The 12,120-nt window shown below is 42.4% G+C and overlaps 1 protein-coding gene across 11 annotated transcripts in view; it reads right to left on the bottom strand.

Moving 5' to 3' along the window:
* brsk2b (BR serine/threonine kinase 2b) overlaps positions 1–12,120 on the bottom strand; it is a 287,758-nt gene that overhangs the window by 206,861 nt on the left and 68,777 nt on the right. The window contains exon 1 of one of the 11 annotated variants that reach the window (XM_088610898.1): positions 8,030–8,123. The exons of the other annotated variants lie outside the window; for them this stretch is intronic. The gene's annotated coding sequence lies outside the window, so the exon portion shown is untranslated. Of the gene's footprint in view, positions 1–8,029; positions 8,124–12,120 lie in introns of those variants that run through there. 11 annotated transcript variants of the gene reach the window in all.

The following is a 12,120-nucleotide window of genomic DNA, read 5'->3' as shown; positions in this document are numbered from 1 at the left end:
ATGCAATCTCTCTCTCACACACACTCACACACTGTTTTTTTCTCCCTCTATTTTTTAACTGAAAGATAGAAAAGCTCAACTTGACAGGAGGATTCTGGACAGTTTCATTTCTGACAGCATCACAATCTTTTTTAGATCTTGAAAGATACAGGCCAGGATGAAAGCGAGTGAAAATGTCAGCCCTGGACATGAAGAGGAACCAGCTCCACTTTGGTCAAGGTGGCGGGGGGGGACACTCGATCTGATTCAGTCGTTTCTCCTTTGAGCGCATCTGCGCCACACAGCCGTCAGACACAGGCGGAGCAAGCAGCCACAGAGGCCCAGAAATCGGAAGCACATCAGTAATATACGTGTATAAAAAAAGTTAGGTGTAGGTTAACTGGCCCTGGTGTGTGTGTGTGTGTGTGTGTGTGTGTGTGTGTGTGTGTGTGTGTGTGTGTGTGTGTGTGTGTGTTGCTGCCTTGCGATGGGCTGACGTCCCATCCAGGGTGTACCCTGCCTTGTGCCAGTTGCTTGCTAAGATAGGCTCTGGCTCCCCACGACCCTGAACTGGATAAGGTGCTTGGACACCACTCCCATGCAAACAAGTTAAACATGCAAGCTCCACAGGGAATGCACACCAGGATTTGAACCCAGGGCCCCAGTGTTGCAAGGCAGTGTTGTAAAGCACTGTGCCATCTTGCCAACCCTGTTATGAGTCTATTTTTAAAAAGAATTGTCATAGTTCGCTTTTCAAGCTTCCACAAACTATCAGCTGTGACAGAAGCAAGCTCTCCAAGTTCTGAAATTTCTTGTCCAGTAGCACAGGGGCTCTAGTCAGTGTTGGACACTGCACAACAGGTCACCATCCCATTCTGTTCAATAATTTGCTTCACTTGTCCCAATTGCTCTGTACTAAAAGAAACTGAACAGCTCACTCAACTGGTTAACCCTGCACATCAAATTGGGCTGAATCACATCACAAAGCTGAAGCAAATTTTAAATGAAACCTGGCCTGGTTTTTCAAGTATCTGCACTGGGCTTTATGTGTTAAATAAGACGGACTGGAGCTGCTTTATTGCCTGAATTAAACAGCAGGTGCTTTAATTTGTACAGATTGCCGCGTATGGCACTTCTCAGGTTCCACAAATTATGTGGTCAAATGAAAATATTTGTTCCACTTAAAACCACTTTGGCATTTCATCAGAAATATCCAAGAACATCTGAAGCAAAGGTGTGTGTGAGGAAGATGCCTGCACTGCAGACAGTTGACCAGGCTGCTTTTTAACTTGCTTGCTGTACAAATCCTGACACAAATTCATAGGATTCTTTCCAAAGTCCAGCCTTGACCCACACTGCCGGTTCTACTGGGATGAGACTGTGACACATTGGAAGCTTTCTGTTCAATAACATAAGGAAAACATCCAACTTAAACAGTCAAAGCACAACTAACAACTACACAACCAATAAAAGCAGACAAGAGCAACATAAAATGCCATTGATTATTTCTGAAGGCTTCCCACCAATGAAACAATTTCAATTTAAACGTTTGGTGAAGGCATTGATTTATTTCACTTTCCCAGCTACCCAAGTCAGAGTGAGATAGAATTGTAGACTCAGATTTCGTCCACATTACCTGCAGCTCTAACATGCTGTTACACTCCTACAACCACCTCCAAGAAGGTGGCTGTGAAAATCACTGCACTCGCGATCGGAGGCACCATCTCCACCTTTCTTGCCAAAGAGACAGAACAGCAGTTGACTACAGAGAAACACGGCGAAGTGCGGTCTCTCCCCGCAATCAGCCAGTCGAAAAAATGCATTTACAATTATTATTTAATGTACTTATTCATTTGTGCTCATCAGAAAACAGTCCAATTAAATTTTCCAGGAGGGGAAACCGGGTTTTGCCAGCCCAGGCATGAAATTAATTTCTCTCTCTGTCCTGCTAAGTGTTGACAAAATAAAATTAAAGGAAAAAAAACACATTGAAGGGAACTGCTAAACAACCTACACATCCAGAGCACGGGGTATGCGCTAGGGAGGAGCTGCTGTTTGTATCAAGCAGGCTAGCGGAAAAGAACAGTACCACAGGAATCTGCTGCAAGATGTTCAGACTGGCTTTACCTTCCTAATAATTACTGTTTAAAGACCTTAGGAGCCCCTTTAACTCGTGTTTTTATACACAAACCATCAGCTGGGAATGAAGCTATATACTGTAAGAGGTATGAATAAGTCATGAAGTCTCATTATTTTGGCATATCTGTTCTTGAAAGATGTATGTGATTTTTATTGCATATGCATCTCAGCTGCGCAAACTGTGCATTATTTACTACACCAAAGAAAAGGCTGTTTTTGATCATTGTGCTTCATCAGACGTCATGCAAGAATGTCCACCCCAACAGTAAGAATAGTGATCCTTCAGGCAGTGCTTCCTAGATATCACATGTACCATACTCCATAACTGCAGCTCGCAGGACAGCACAGATTTGAAACATATAGCACTGCCATTTACAGCTCCAAGGCCATGAGTTCAATTTTCAACTTGGGGGCCTGTTTGTGTGGAGTTTGCATGCTCCCCTGTATTGGGGTTTCACCAGGTGCAGGTGGCTGAGTTTGATTGACTGCTGCAGAATGTCACCCATTGGTTTATACTCCGGGTGAAGGGGACTGTTCTCTCTGTACTTGCCATGAGTGGAGGGATGTAAGGGCCTCTTTCTCCTCTGCACAATGCCCATTAGGTATGAGACAACACTGTCTGCACCTCGCAAACTGCAACTGGGAACAACCTGATCTGAAGTGCCGGCATCACATTACATTAAAAAAAAGAAATCTTAATACCTTTCAGTTGAAGCCCCAGAAAAAATCAAAAAAATTCTAAAGGATTCTTGCTTTTAACAATACTGTAGATGGTCTAGTGAAATCTCATTTCACCTGTCAGTTGTTAATTGCTTTATTTTTAAATGGTAACAAATCAATGCTGAATACACCACATCTCTTCAAAAATCATTTCAGTGTGGGTGTTGAAAACATTTTATTGATGTCTTTCAGCTGCCTGAATCCAACAAAAATGGGTTTACAGTTGTTTCTAGCCTGCAGTACACAGATGTAGCACCACTTATAGAAATACAGATGCTGAAACCTGGAAAGTTTGGTTAGCCTTGCAGTAAGTAAGGTGCTACAGAACAATGAAAAGTATATGTTAACTATATAAAGGGGACAACGAGGAACACATTAGCACAGATTACCACTGTGCATATCACAGGAAATTAATATCACTTGTCACTACACCTGCCAATATAGCACCCTGTGTCTGTAATGTCATTATCCATAGGAATGTTCTCTTCTTGGTCCCATCTGCATGTATAATAAATGTCATTGCGCCACAGTGCAGCTTTCGCCATGCAGCTGTTCAAAAAGGTCAGATAGCTATAGAGGCTGCCTCTATTTTAATTTGTTTCTAAATTACTTTATCTAAGCAAGCAAATGAAGCAGGAAAACAAAATGACCACTCAGCAATGTCTGTGCACCCCAATAAGACACCCCTTCACAAGTCTTTTACCACAACGACAAAAACAGGTTTCCTTTCTTTTCATTGGGAAGGGTCTAATACCTGACAGGACACGTGCTAACAACATCCTGTCGCCTGCCAGATCATTTCCACCAGGATCGGCGCAGATGTGGCGAACTGCTCTGCGGACCCCTCTGGGGTTAAACAGTCTGCATCAGCTTCTCAGGCCCTGCATGCGTCGAGTCACTGACCTCATCCCAGATCTGGCATTTAACAACAAAGACCTCTTTTAACTGCAAAGGCTGCCCTCGCCTGCACTCTCATTAATTCTTTCCCTGGACCAGCTTCACTCCCATCTTCCCCGTTTTAACTGCAAGGACCGCCCTCCCCGAAATTCTCATTAATTTCATCCCTGGGCTGGCTTAACTCCCATCTCCCCAACTATCCCCGCATGCTTCTGAGATTCCAGCACAGATTGTAACTCATCCATCTCCCTTATCGGAGTCCTCAGAGCGGCAGTCACTGCAGATGCTATCAGGAAGTGTGCTTTATGAGCCCTGTGTTTTATCAAGCCCTCCATAAAGAACAACAGGCCACACCGCTCTTGGTACATCACATGCTGAAGACTGCAACTGTACCCATGAAGCAGAAAAACAAACATTCTAATATTGTTTTGACCCCTTGGCTAACTTAAAACAGCCTGCAATAGCATTCTTATTCTGTAAAAATGACATACAAATAATTTCAGAGATTTTAGTATCCTTGAAATTGCAATTTTGTGGTTTAAAGGGTGGAACAACGTCTCCTTTGCCCCTCACATGGGTACCTGTCATATGCAACGCCAGGGCATAAGGGGGGGCGAAACAGCTCCTTACTGCCACCACACCGACCAGAACACTACTGCTCCTGAACTGCCGGGATAAAAGTAAAAAGAACAAAGACAAAATGATGAACTATCATCTGATGTCGATGAACCTCAGCTGCAGGAGAAGAAAGAACAGACACTGCCAGCCCATGCAACACGTCAGGCCATGGAGGTTCTGCAGGGAGAGGGCTATCGAGCCTCGATGTTTGCTCCACGTGGCAGCAAACCATCCTGCAGCAAACAAGCTCCGCCGAAAGGCGCAGACACAGGCTGCAGGCACCTTGAGAAGACAGCAGAGGAAGCGCTCACCCGTAGCACTCCCAGGCTCCCCTGAGCCACGCAGGCATGGGGGTGTGCCACAGCACCCAGAGGCCATGTGATCTGTCTGCTCCCTGCTGCGTCACTGGCCTGTGGTACTCCACTCACCGAATTCATTCATAAATACGGCAACAACAAAAACACTTCTGAAAGGCACTAGACGCTCTCCAGAAAAAAAAAATCAATGAAATGCACGTATCTGACTCCTCCATTTCGAATACCCCGAATATCTCATTACAGCTACCAGTGCCCTTACATTCATGTGTGAGTCAGCTGTCTTTAATAGTGCATTCCTGAATTAGAAACATCACTCTCTGGTACTCTGTGGTGAGCATCCAAGGACTGATGAGGGAATCTGTCTGTTATTGATCAGGATGTGAGTTATAATGAAGTCCTGTATGGCAGGCAGGTCTTACTACAGCTGCTCCACCACCAGCCCAGCAGTGCCACGCAGTTACGGAAGCAGGCAGTAAAACCAGGCGGAGGGGGACCAGATAGTGCCATCACAAAGAGCATGAAGGCAGTTTCTCCTGATCACAAACATCTATAACAGATACCGCTGTCCTGCTTTTCATCAAATATTGCGTTCTGGGTAGGAACTATCAATCAATCAAGGTTTATTTATCAATGCACGAATAGTACAGCAGCATACTATCTTTGATGTCATCACATGGCTTATGAAACCGCGCAGTCAACGTGAACTTCAACCTCCTCATGGAACAAGACAGGAGTGGAGGAAGAGAAAGGAGGAAAGAATCCATGCGCACAAGTATCTGATGAAGCAGGATCAGGAACAGTTCAGCTTAAATTAAAAAGAGATTACGAGAGTTAATATAATCACTATTCCAAATCGCACTTGTCTGGACATCAGTCTTCACAGAATAAAGAACTGCCTGGCTTGAGTGCCTGAAAATGAGGATTTTAATTCAAACAGAAAAAAACTGGGCCCTTTTTTATTAGTTTTTTTTTAAACAGTAGGTCTGGGTTTGTTTGTGCCTTCCTCAACAGAAGCCATCATGTTTTATGAATGGTGCCCTAAATTTTTAAAAGGAGAAGCTGCCCCCCTTCCTGCCCCCCACTTGTGACGTTCCCACTCTCTCGCAGGAGGGGGGCTCGGGGGGGGTTGTGTTCAAAGGGCTGTCGCAGAACCCCCTCCCTCTCATCTTCCAAACCCCCTACGGTTGAGTCATCCAGCAATTTCTGAAATACTGCGAGTGTACCCCCAGAGGCTCAGGGGAAATCTGGGAAACAATACCTGCATACACACACGCACACAAAGGCACCAGCTCGCACAGGCAGACACACAACTCAAAGCGGGCGTACCCCAGACACACACACGCAACAATCCCACATGCTGAGCATAATCTCTGACTCTGTCTGACGCCAGCGAGAAAATCCATTCTGCCTCCCTAATCCCAGATACACAGGAAAAGCTGGCAAGATGAAACTAAGGAGACAAAGTGCTATTTTTAGCTTTTAATTTCACACACGCGCCCCCCTTCACTGTGCAGAAACACACCCTCCTCCACAAGCAGAGGCTTTTTGCTGAGATTTGTTTTTGCCTTTTCTTGTTAACTCAGTGAATATTCCGTTAAAATGAGCGTGTTGCTTTTCTTTTTGTTATTCTCCTCCAACATGCACACTGGGATTCACATTGTAAAAAGGTGCAGCATGTCAATTCCGTCAGCTTTCACAGTAAAATGAGACAAAAACTCTTCCTGTGGACTGCCAATAAAAACATCACAGATTACATCTTGGGTCATTTAAATGTTTGGCATTATGAAATGTGAAAGCTCTGCTATTCCATCATTAGCTGTCCTTTCACAGTCTCAAACACTTGTCTGCTTAACGACCAATATAAAACCAACCAACATAAAAACAGGTGCCTGGGATTGAGTATGTTTGGAGAAAGAAGAACTTTGTTAACTTGAAAAGGTGCACTCGATTTTTATCTTTTTATCTTACTCGCTACTGTTTGAATTGACTACAAATGTGCTTAGAGAACTAAATATTTATGAGACCCTATACGCAATTATGTATCTGTGCTACAGTATTTGCACGGAAATATTATAAGCATGCAGCTGGGAATAATCAAAACGAAGTGCGCACAGAAAACGATCTGTAGGGAATTGTCTTTCAGGGATTCCCATTCTCTAGAAATCCTCACTACAGTAGGTCTCCTGTCTTTTCCGAGCTTATGTACTGAAAACAGGATTCACAGTTCAGCCTATTACAGTTCATACAAAGCATATGTTCACTCAATTTGCCTATCCGAAAATATCTTTTTGAAGTGACTGCTGAGAATGAGACACAGCACTGACGCCCCAGGACAATCTGTAGGAGAACATGGCAGTCACAACACGTTATGCTCTCTGTGATACTTTACATTTCCCCTGATGATCTGACTAGATGAAAAGATCACTGATGATGGAGTTTTGTACTGTGTGCTCTTGCTACACAAAGACAGCCATCAGTATTACAGTTCTATGGTGTGCACCACTCTGTAAATGTACTGTATTATTGTTGCTTTTGCATGATTTATTCTTGATAGTAGGTGACAAGTTCAAAAGATTGGCTGCCCCACTACGTTCCCTTTCTGCAATTTGAGAGTCTGCCTCTGTTCTAAAAAGTCCTGTGTTTCTTTGTCAAAAGGAAAGTGCAGGTACTGTATAAGGAAAGCACAGCCTGATTACTCAGCTTCCAGATGACATTTCACTTTTCACTGGAGTTCAGGGAGTAGGGAGTCTAACAAGGCTCGCAAACAAAAGGATCAGAGGTCTGGTTTTCCAGAGGTCGACAATATAAATTCAAAGGAACCCTGTGCTTCAGCAAGTTCAGAAGAGCATGATACAAATTCCTGAGAGCTGGTCTGTATCTTGATTTTATGGCTTCTGCTTAAGCCTTTGTTTGAATCCATACCTTCTCATACCGTAGCTTCTGTGCACTGGTAGAAACACTGGGAAATGAGAAATCGTGATGGAAGACATCACAGAATCTGGAATTCAAACACACCAGCTTGTTTTTTCAAATGCTTTGGGTCATTTATTATATGACCACACATACAGCACAGTAGATGCTCAAACTTGCCAGATAAAATTTACTCTAACCTTCAGAAAAATTAATAGCTTTTTGAGTAGGCCAATCTGATGTACAATAACAGGTTATTGACATTAAACCAGTGACTGAACCTGAAGGGATGACACACACTGCACTGGGGCACAGTTTCTGTTTCACAGCCCATTAAAATAGACATAACTAATATTAGCATTGGGATTACTTCAGCTCAGAATGCAAAAACTCTAAGCAACAAGAGTGGAAATAAAGAAGAGACTTAAAACTGAAAACAGAAAGCACACCTTTACCAACAGGGTTGTAGGTGTCTGGAACAGCCTAGCCTCCCTGGACTCCTTCAAGAACCTTGCAGATGAGACATTTTGGAAAAGTAACCTGCTAAGAGTCGAATTGACAAGCTGTGTGAGCAGCATCCTTTTTTGTGACCTTAGGGTAAAATTAACATGATGTCATAATGAGATCCATAGAGACAAGTTTAACTATTCAGCAAACTGAGCTTTTCATTTATCTTGTTCTGAGCTGTTGCTACCAACCTTGTTCCTTTGGTTTTGTGCAAAAATGATATGAATAGCAGGCAAGCATGACTGGTCTCTTTCTTTTTCCTGAGATATATAGCCGTCACTACATACTGTACAGTATAATACAGTCCACTACATGGTCAGATAATTCCTCTAAAAGGTTGTTCTAAAATACTAACACAGACTGTGTTTAAAAAGGTAGAGAAAGACAGTATTGTATCATACCTGCCATTGTTTCTGTTTTTCTATAATAAAGGACCATTGAAAAACCTGCAGATGTTAACTTGGTTTAGTGGTAGCAAAACACATTGTGAAAGGCAGAATACCACTTCATTGATTTTTAACCTCAAGCAATAACAATGGTTAGTGCATGACTAGAGCCTGTTGACATCCTCTACTACCTGGGACAGACAGATGCTGGACACTGTGACATGATCTTACAAGTCCATGGGCACATCAGAGACTCTTTAGACACAGAGGAGCATAAAGTCACAGTGAGTGAAATAATGTGATGAGGCACATGAAGCTCACAGAGAAGCAGAGGTGGAATTTCCGAGTGACCCAGCAGACCTGTAAGTAATTTGCTGTCTGTGCAGGAAGGTTTGTCTTGGACACCCCTGGGCTCTTTAACTTCTAGGTGTGACAATTTTCCATCCTTACCGAACTGCTATTCATTCCATAGGGGCCTAATATTCTTTATCTTCCCTATAACCAGTTCCTAAATCGTACTCATGAGGCAGTAACCCTGTGTCCTCTACTGACACACAGAGATTAGACCCCTTGAATTTGTATTGGACACAGCATACACAATCTGTTTTGTACAGATTGAAATATCCCTTTAACTACATTTTTTACGAGGGCATTACCAATGCAGAGGGGATAAGTAATGTGTTATGAAGATTTGGAAACACTAAATAGGCCAACATAATGTTAGGACAAGTCAAACATAAATAACAGGAAGTTCTGATAAAACTGCATCATTAAGACTATAGACTATATAGAATATTGGGTATAGTTTTGATTTGCTCGTTTGGAAAAAAAGACATTGCTGCTCAGGAGTGGTGCAAGCTAAAGTGAAGACCAGATAACCAGATAACCAGATAACATGTCCACTGTTAAGAGAATGTCCAACACCCGCAGGTTCAACAACCCGAATCTGTTTAACCTCGAACAGACAAGGCTACAAACCTACAAACCAGGGACCTGTTTCAAGTTGTCAAAGTGGACAGACACACTGACAGTCAACCCCCTTCAGAATCAACAGCAAAACTAAAGAAAAATGGGGGAAGTGTAATTAAGACTGAGGCTGAAAATAGGAAACACTTCCTGGAAACACTTCAAAGAATTGTGGGAATCCGGAACAAGCTGCTCCAAACCTTTTCTAAAGGACATACTGTACCCTGTGTGTCTTCCTTCAAGATCTGGATGAGGTCCTTGGATCAATTATCCACTAGCAACAAATTAAGCTACCTATATTGTAGCTGAATAGAATAGCATCTCATTTGTGCTTCTCATGAAAGCCGGATTGTTTACAATACATCATTTCATTAAGGTAAGAGAGCCTATCAAACTGCTTGAATTCACCACTTCAGGTTTGACTGGAATAAAACTCAAAGATTTATATAAATTACTGCTCAGCAGTGTGCTGCAGAACAAACGGTTTTCTCTGACAGTGACAGAAAATTAATGTGTTACAGAAGCATTAAATGATCCATTCAGGCTAAAAGAAAAATGAAACCCTGTAATTTTCAAAACTAGAATATTTCAGATGGAAAGGTATACCATGTTTTTTTTACAAAACTATTTATTCTGGGAATGAAATATGAATCTCTGAAAATAAAATCAGTAGAATATTACAACAGACTGGAGCAAGGTAAATGCTCCATATAGAAAATCATCCTTCTGCTAATCACTAAATCCAATACATGATCGCAGGGGAGCCAGAGCCTATCCTGGAAAGCAACAGGCACCAGGCAGGGTAAGAAGGCAGGATACACCCTAGACAGGACGCCAGTCCATCACAGGGCAGGGTAAGAAGGCAGGATTCACCCTAGACAGGACCCCAGTCCATCACAGGGCAGGCACAGATATAGATAGACACCAGGCCAATTTACCTACTAGCACCTCTTTGGCCTGTGGAAGAAAATCAGAGCAGCTGGAGAAGACTCATGTGAACAGGAGAAGAACATACGAACTCCACCCAGACAGCACCCCAGCTCTGTAATTGAACCAAGGGCCCCAGGACTGTGATGCGAAAATCCTAAACACTGTACCACCATACTATTTAATTAAATTATTCAAAGACCTTGATCCGTGCCAAGTACACCTATAAAACCTATCAATTCAACTTTGCAGTGTTGCTTTATTTAGGACATTATAGGTATAATAATACAATATAACTACTGTACAGTAAGGGTACTAGTCATGCATTTAGAATGATTATATGAACATAATAACTGAATGGCTTTTCATATTTGGATTATGAATGTCATATTTTGATTAATGAAGGGAAAAACACACTGTAACGTCTCAGCTTTACAGTTGTTCTGCCAAATCAATTTTCGATATGACGCAGTGACAACCGAAACACATTATGTGACAATGTTTCCACATTATTAATAACATGATGGATCAGAAATATTGAGGGATAAGTTACTCTAAACTTAAGATCATTTTACTTAATTACCACCTACCACTTTCTTTAAATTCAATAAATTCAAGAAATAAAATTAAGCCCAGAATGCAAACGTGGAAGGGTTCTCCCTAGTAACATCTGTTCTGTTCCTAGTAACACGCGCTGTTATTGCACACATTTATTGTATTCTGACTGCCATGAACTATTTTTAAATACTACATTGTTCCCTGCTGTATTTTACCAAATGTACAGTAATACCTCATTTCTGTGACTTTCTTATACATACAACACACTGTATTTCCCATAACAATGCATTAAGTAACCTCAGTCTACGATATCAGTTTACACAACTACACACATGCAGTAGAGAACAGGAACAAGCCTGTAGATGGTAGCGTCACACTGAGCTTATCTGGTTGCCAACCGTGGCTTCACAAACAACTGCTGTGGGGCCCTCGCTTCTCAAAGACTGTGACGTCACAGGACCCCCGAGACCCTTTCTCCAGACCCAGAAACAAACAAAACCAGGAGCAGCTCATCCCCGCCTTCATCACGACACTTCCATCTCGTGGTTTTCCTCTCCCAGTTTATATTGGCAACGCAGCTCAAGGTCTGCCCTGCGCCATTAAAACTCGCCTTAAACCTTCCTCTGTCGCGCGAACACTTCCCAGCAGCACAAGCCTGAGTGCTGGTGTCTTTCTCCAGTTTTGGAGCATCTTTTTACATATCTCTTCAGAACACAGCCATGACTGCGTAGCACAAACTCACTCAATTCCTTTTCACCTCAGGTTCTGTTATTAATTTTAGTAAACATACTGTAGATAGCAACTATATCCACTCAAATTTAAAATAGCGGACCAGGGCTGTACATCCAGAAAAAAAACATGCTTACCAAGGAATTTTCAGAAACTAGGTCTGTAAAGTTAACCTATCCTGCAAGTCCAAGAATAAGAAGACTAGCTGAAGTTTTTCTATTTACTTCTGAGAATAGGATGCCGGTTTCAGAATCTGCCTAGCTATGCCTTCATGATTTTTCATTTCTGTTTGCTTTTAAGCCAGAGAACTAAAGCAGTAAGGGAAGTGGTGGCGGGTTTGTAATTTAGGATGAGACAATGACAACACAGCACACAGACTGCAAGAACCTATAGAAAAATGAAAAAACAGACACTCTTGGCGTTTACTTGGCGACAAAGACAGGAGAGAGATCGAGCCCGCAATGTCT

Source organism: Lepisosteus platostomus, chromosome 18, assembly GCF_059453375.1.
Source record: "Lepisosteus platostomus isolate fLepPlt1 chromosome 18, fLepPlt1.hap1, whole genome shotgun sequence".
NCBI lineage: Eukaryota > Metazoa > Chordata > Actinopteri > Semionotiformes > Lepisosteidae > Lepisosteus > Lepisosteus platostomus.
Note: the sequence above shows the minus strand (reverse complement) of the source record. Positions and strands in the feature narration are given on the sequence as shown.